The sequence below is a fragment of the Ailuropoda melanoleuca genome, chromosome 1, assembly GCF_002007445.2.
Source record: "Ailuropoda melanoleuca isolate Jingjing chromosome 1, ASM200744v2, whole genome shotgun sequence".
In the NCBI taxonomy this organism is placed as follows: Eukaryota; Metazoa; Chordata; class Mammalia; order Carnivora; family Ursidae; genus Ailuropoda; species Ailuropoda melanoleuca.
The window spans coordinates 201,676,868-201,684,468 of record NC_048218.1 but is presented as its reverse complement, the minus strand read 5'-3'; positions in this window follow the sequence as shown (position 1 = coordinate 201,684,468).

Sequence of the window (7,601 nt, the reverse complement as noted above, 5' to 3'; positions counted from 1 at the left end):
TAGCAGAATAGGATAAATAAAAATTCTCAATGAATATAAGTTCTTAACAATTATCTCTTTGACTGTTGTCTTTCCTCCATCCTCTACATTGCACTGTGTCTAGACTTTGGGGGTCTTTTATTCAATCAAATTAGAGTTGATCAACTCATGTCCCTCAATTACCCTTTCAGATGTTTTTCTTTTTCTCTCTTCACCATGTGATAGATTTTTCATGACTATATTGTAATTGTACATTTATTCTATGACTGACACCAGGTTAACATTTATCCCATCTGCCTGACTTAAAAAAAATTTTTTTAATGACTTTATTCTTTCTGTCCTCAGAGCTTAAAGTTGATTCTTCCTGTACACATTGTTCTTGGTTCACTAGAGAGCTCTTTTTGTTTCATACATAGGATTTGTGATTTTTTTTTTTCCAAGTAGGCTCCATGCCCAGCATGGAGCCCAACAAAGGGCCGGAACTCACAACCCTGAGATCAAGACCTGAGCTGGGGTGCCTGGGTGGCTCAGTTGGCTAAGTGTTTGACTTCAGCTCAGGTCGCAATCTCAAGGTCACACAGGATCCAGCTCACATCAGACTCCGTGCGTAGTGGGGAATCTGCTTGTGCTCTCTCTCTTCCTCTCAAACAAATAAACAAAATCTTAAAAAAAAAAAAAAAAAGACCTGAGCTGAGATCAAGTGTTGCACACTTAACTGACTGAGCCACCCAGGCACCCCGACTTTGTGATTTTTTTAATAGAAGCACTAATTTCATTTGTTTCTTCAGTAACTTTTGTTAGACTGTTTTCTCATTTACTTTCTCCAGAATTAAGAGGAAATATTAAGAGTTACCAATTATAAAAACAATGAAATACATAGGAACAACAATTCAAGTGCCAGTGACTTCTCATCAGGAAGAAAGGGTCTGAAGACATAAGCTACTACCTTAATGTGCCAAAGGGGTAAGCTGTTGCTCTAAAGCGTTGTACCTTCAAGAACTCTCTTGAATGAAAGAGAGCCAAAACATTATTGGGCATGCGGATAAGGAGGGTCTTGACACCTACAGATCCTCAGGACACCATTAAAGTATATTCGTTGATAAGAATAAAAGTGAATCAGAGGTTCTTTTTTAAGTAGGCACAAGGCCTATTTAAAATACACAAATAATATTGACACATCACTTGAAAAAATATGCTGGTAAATTTTATGGCCTATGGATTATAAAATAATTATTTTGGTACTTTAAAGGGGGTGAGATGAAATCTAAAAATAGTAAGTAAACAAGGAAGGGATGTTTGATAAGCTCAATTTCTTGATGAGAATCGAAACCCCAAATGACTAAATTTGTTAGAATAATTTACTAAACTTGGATATTACCAATTAATGAAAATCATCATAAACAGACATAAAATCTAGTTTTCAAAATTATAAGGCAAATAAAAGAAACTAAAAGCATTATCCATCCAGCAGCAGGCAGAAGGGAAAAAAAAAAGGGAAATAAAGAAGCAAATAAGATTTGATAAAAAATACAAAGTAAGCTGGCATTAATAAATCTATATATATTATCACATTATATGTAAATACAAGTCATTAAAAGATAGTTAATCATATTAGATGAAAATCAGAAAACCAAGTCACAAAATCCTTACAAGAATCAGAACTAAACCGCCCAAACATAAATCCAAACTCTGTCTCTCTGCCTCTGTCTGTCTGTGTCTCTCTCCCTCTCCCTCTCTCTCTCACACGCACACACACACACACACACACACAAAGTTTTAAAAAGGAATAATGAAAAAACATGTTCTTGACACATAGAAACTGGTAGCGCCATAGTAGTATCATTCCAAACCATTTATCGGCACAGAGGAGAAACTATACAATACTAATGGGGGAAAAAAAATCCACCAACAAGATAAAAATCAGGATCTATTCCTAAAAAAAGAACTAGCAAACTTCAAATAGAAAGGAACTTTAATCTGAGAAAGAGTATTTACAAAACATAGAGAAACATTAATGTTTAATTAAATTGGGCGTCTGCCTTCGGCTCAGGTCATGATCCGCAGGATGGAGCCTGCAGTCAGGCTCCCTGCTCAGTGGGGAGTCTGCTTCTCCCTCTCCCTCTGCCCCTGCATCCTGCTTGTGCTCTCACTCTCTCTCTCTCTCTCTCTCTCATGTTTTCTCTCTCTCTCAAATAAATAAATAAGATTTTTAAAAAAATTATAAACTGTTGAAATCAATGAGTGATGTTTTTAAAAACTCTGGATTCAAGGTCGATGGACAAAATGAAGGTTATTTATATGTGTGTGTGTTTACAGATAGACGATTTATAAAGTTCTAAATCTCTCCAGATTGATCTATACTTTCAATGAAATTCAAATCAGAATACCAGCGGGTTTTTTAATGTGTGGGAATTAATCGTCTTATTCTAAATGTTATATAAAAATGCAAAAGGTAAAGGATAGCCATAGAGCTCTGGAGAAGGAAGAATGAGGTAGGAGTTACTCCATCACCAACACTTATCATAAAGTCACAGTAATTAAGTCAATGTGATATTGGGGCAAAGATAAACAATCAGACCAATGGAACAACTTGATTAACTCAGAAATTCAGAAACACACCCATGCACTCGTGCACTCACACTCAAGTTCACTCACAGGATCTCAGGCAAAGGTGGCAGTGGCATTTAATAATGCTGGGTCAGTTGACCATCCATGTGAACAAAATGAAAACATGGCCCCACCTCACGTAATATACAAAATAAATTCCAGGTGGGTTTTAGATCTAAATATGAAAGGTGAAAACAAACCTGTCAGAATACAAATGAGAGGATCTTTAAAATAGCAAATTATCTCTTAACACAGAATCCAAGCAAAGAGAAGATCATCTCATTACGTCATAGTACACACGCTGACCTGGATTCTCCTGTTTTTCTTTTTGCATTTTTTAAATTTAAGAATAACACATTTTCACTTTCGTTGCTTTGTTTAAAAAAAAAAAACCACCACTTCTCAAAAGTGACTTCAGAAGTAAAGAGAGCACTTAAGTTTTTTAAATTTTATACTGCAAATGTTTTCACTGAATACGGTGCCAGATACAGAACAGAAGTGAAACAGAGAAGCTCTGTAGTAGTGGTTTTTACCATCTTTCCACCAGCTGTACGTTCATCCTAACTTTAAAAGAGACTAGTGATCACATTATTCCATTCTGGGATCAGAGGGTTCCCCTAGAATGAGGCCACCACCCCTGAAGGGCGAGCTTGGAGCACCAAGTAAGAAAAAGCTAATCAGGAACTTCTACCAGCTTCACCGATAAACAAAAAATAATAATGGAATTGTATCAAATAGCTACAGGATTTCTCCCTGCCACCGATGAAGACCTCCCTCCTCGGCAGCACATAGAAGGGGCCCCCGTGTTCTCACTTCCCTGGTTGGAAGATATTTCCAAGATGTCGTGGAAGCAGATTGTGCAGCAGGGGAAGAAATGACAGTCAAGGAAAATCGTGTAAGACTTTGGCTTCACCTTCTTCAATAGTAAAAAGAGGCAAATGGATTCGATGGCTCTTATGCCCCTTTCAGGTTGATACCATGAGTCGCAGGCATCTAATCCCACCGGCCTCTTCCCAGAGGTGTGACTGAGGAGGGCTTGCGACAGCGTAGTCGTCAGTAATACTGGTGTGACTGAGACCCCCAGCACGGTGGGAGAAAGAGGTCTTCACAAAAGTGGCTTTTTCTTCTTTTTAAACCTGATAATTTCTGCCATCCTTCTGTCTTCCTCTTCTGTTATTCATGAACCAATTTATCTATAATGATTTGTACAAACGGGGGTGCTATTTCTGGTATATCCCTTAAACTCGGCTTGAATGTACAGGAAAACACACAGAGATGGGCAAATGAGTCACCTACTCCCTAAAGCAGGTTTGGTGGATGATGTGTCCCAGATATCCTTTCTACCTTCACCAAGAGGACAGCACTCAGGGGTGCTTAGGTGTCGTCCAGATGCTCCGAGGGCTTTATACTCTGATCGCCTAAAACCAGCCCATTCCCCGGAGGCATACCTGTGGCATCCAGGGAACATGTTACAAAGTGTCTTCCCACCATTCCGTGTCTCCCTACAGAGTAGTGTAAACCTGTGCAGAGTTCTCCAGCTCTGTGATCCGTATGTGTGCGTGTGTGTGTGTGCGCGCGTGTTGTGTACCAGCTTATGCAGAAAAGTGAGAACTCGGGAAGAATGGCCTGGGTGCTGCTACTCAGGATGATGTTGGCATGAAAATGTAGCAGATCCAAGTCATACTTGATGGCTTATGTCACATGGTATAAGCCTCAAGTATTCGGACTTCTTACCTACTTGATCCTCAAGGTGTCCCCTCTTGGAACGGTTTAAATGTTATGATGTAAGTGTGCCCCCAGTGGGGCTTGTTAAGGCAGCACCTCAAAGGACTATATCCTCTCTAGGGAGTGAACAATCTCTGTCTGCTGCAAAGTGTTACTGGAAAGTGAATTATCAAAAATTTCCATTGCAAATATTTATTTTTACATGGAAACTCAGAGATTGAACCCTATTCCTTCAGTGCTATCCTGTCTTCCTTTGGTTACAAGCCACCCCTTAAATACTTAACATTTCTTTTTCCATTCTACACTTAGGCAATTTTAATGCCTCTGTTCCAAGCCTGTAGGCTTTAGACTGAATTTAAATGGTGGATGGCTTTGCTGGCCTCCATATAGCTGGAGAAAAACACATAAACCTGATGACTCAGGCTGTCTTAAATTCATGACTGTTCACATGAGTTTGGTCCTCCATGCCACCAGAACTCACCGTTTCTCTAGTCTTCTCTTTAAGATGAATTTCCCCCGTATTTTCTCTCTTTAAACCTCTCAGGCATCCTCCCACCCACAGTCCCAGCTACTGACTGAGAGTCACTGGGAACACAGAAGTTACCAGATGATAATTCACAATCTTAACTAGAACATTGACCAGGATCCTGGATCTGCATTCATTCCCAACTCCTCTGCTGTTCCTGGGAAGTTCCTGGCTTTGCCTCATGAAGGACAGCCTGCCCCTTACACTGTGCATCCCGTCCCTCCTGCCTACTCAAGAACTACTCTCCAGCAATTTGTCTCAAATGTCTTTGCTCCTTTTCCCTTGAACACATCCAGTCAGCTTGTGAAACTCCTTTTCTCAAAGACACCAATTATCTTGAACCCAATGACCAGTTCTCTGTCCTTATCCGACTTGACCTGCCAACACCATTTAACCCAGTCAACAGTGCTCTCTCTTTGAAACACTCCTTTCCTTCGACTCTCAGAGTGTTCTCCTCCCACTGTGGTCCTTCTACCTTCCTGGCTGCTCCTTCTCTGTCTTGGTGGGTTTCTCCTCATTTCTCCTATCTATGAACATTGGCATTTTTCAAGGTTTATTCTTTGTATCTATTTTCTGTCTACTTTCTATGGAACTTCATCAGTCCCCAGGACTTCACTGCATTTTACATGCTGTTAACACTTAAATTAGTAGGTCCTGCCAGGCCTCTTCCCAAATGCAGTGTTCCAGACTGAATGTTAGCCTAGTGTACATCAGTGTGAATCAGCAGAGCCCACTGACCTCCTATCTCAAGAGAGTATGCTAAGTGAAATAAGTCAAGCAGAGAAAGAATTATCATATGGTTTCGCTCATTTGTGGAACATAAGGAATAGCAGGGAGATTGGTAGGAGAGGGAAGGGAAAAATGAAGTGGGGGTAAACAGAGGGGGAAAGGAACCACGAGAGACTATGGACTCTGGGAAACAAACTGAGGGTTTTAGAGGGGCAGGGGGTGGGGGGATAGGCTAGCCCGGTGATGGGTATTAAGGAGGGCACATATTGCATGGAGCACTGGGTGTTATACGCAAACAATGAATCATGGAACACTGCATCAAAAACTAATGATGCACTGTATGGTGACTAACATAACATAATTTAAAATAAAAAAGAGAGAGAGAGTAAATCCAACATCTGTAAAGCCACTACAAATCCCCAATTATAAGCCTTCCTCTCATGCCTTCCCTCTGTTGTTGTTGAGAGAGCGCCCACTTTATGTAGAGATTAATCCATTGTATACATTTAGAAACGTGCCTCTATACCCCATGCCTTCTGTTCTCGCTCCCCTTCTTCTAGCTGTCTTTGGTCATTGCTATAACTTTATATAAATTTTTGTACTGCTAATTAAACATTCAAAGTGTTAATTGTATTCTCTAATGTTGATAAAATTTAGTCTTAATTCGACAATTTAGATGAGAGTGTAAGAGTGCAGGTTCTAAGGTCTACCTAGACTCTAAGCCCAACATCAACATTTTTTAAAAGATTTATTTATTTATTCTAGAGAGGGAGTGAGCAAGTGTGGGGAGGGCAGAGGGAGCAGGAGAGAAGCAGACTCCCCACTGAGTAGCTGAGCCCTGAGGCAGGGCTCAATGGAGGGCTTGACATGCCAGGCAGGGCTCAATCCCAGGACCCTGAGATCATGACCTAGCCAAATCAAGAGCCTACTGCTTAACCCACTGTGCCACCCAGGTGCCCCCAACCCCAACATCAACATTCGTACACTAACTGCTATTTGTTTTCCGTATATCTTACGATGTTTTGTTTCTCTGTTCATTCCTTCATTACTGGTCCCTTTTTGTTAAATATTTTGTAGTGCACTATTTAATTCTCTTGTCATTTCTTTATACACACACACGCACACACACAAATATATATATTTGAGTTATTTTCTTAGTGGCTACTCCTGGGGATTATGATTAGCATTCTAATTTTATGGTTATGTTAATATAAACTTAACTGCAAGTTTACCAATTCTTTGCTCTTTTATTGCTTCAACCTATTCTCCCCCTCCAGAGGCTGCAGAGATGCTGGTTTCCATGACAATTGTGGGGCTATTGGTTTTCAAGGATACTGCAAAGCTGGGGAGTTGATGATGGACACACGTCAATTTGAACCACCCCAAAGCTCATGGTTCTTAACAAGGTCAGCAGTTTTCCTTGCATGCATACTCCCCAGATTGTTGCCATTTTCCCCCTTGCATTCTGAAAGAGTTGTTTTCTACAAATTTGTCAGTGTACTTTTTCTTTATGGAGCAGAGGATTTTTGGAGATCCTTACATTATTTCTATTGACCAGTACCTATATTTTTTTGAAGAAAACGAATATTTCCTGTCTCCACAGATAGCGTACAGCTACTCTTCACACCATATAAGCTTAGATAAATGTAAAGAAAATTTTCTAGCCCTTAATATCTCTAACTCTTGTCTGTTTAGAAGCCTTATAACTAGGTTTCTGATGACTTCTCCAAACTTTATTGCACTTGGTGTTTAAAACATGAAGTTAGGGGCACCTGGGTGGCTCAGTCGTTAAGCGTCTGCCTTCAGCTCAGGGCATGATCCCAGGGTTCTGGGATCGAGCCCCATATCGGGCTCCATGCTCCGCTGGGAGCCTGCTTCTTCCTCTCCCACTCCCCCTGTTTGTGTTCCCTTTCTTGCTGGCTGTCTCTCTCTCTGTCAAATAGATAAATAAAATCTTAAAAAAAATAAAAATAAAACATGAAGTTAGAGAAGAGTTAGCATTGATGAGATTCCTTTTTTGCTCTTTTGAATTCAA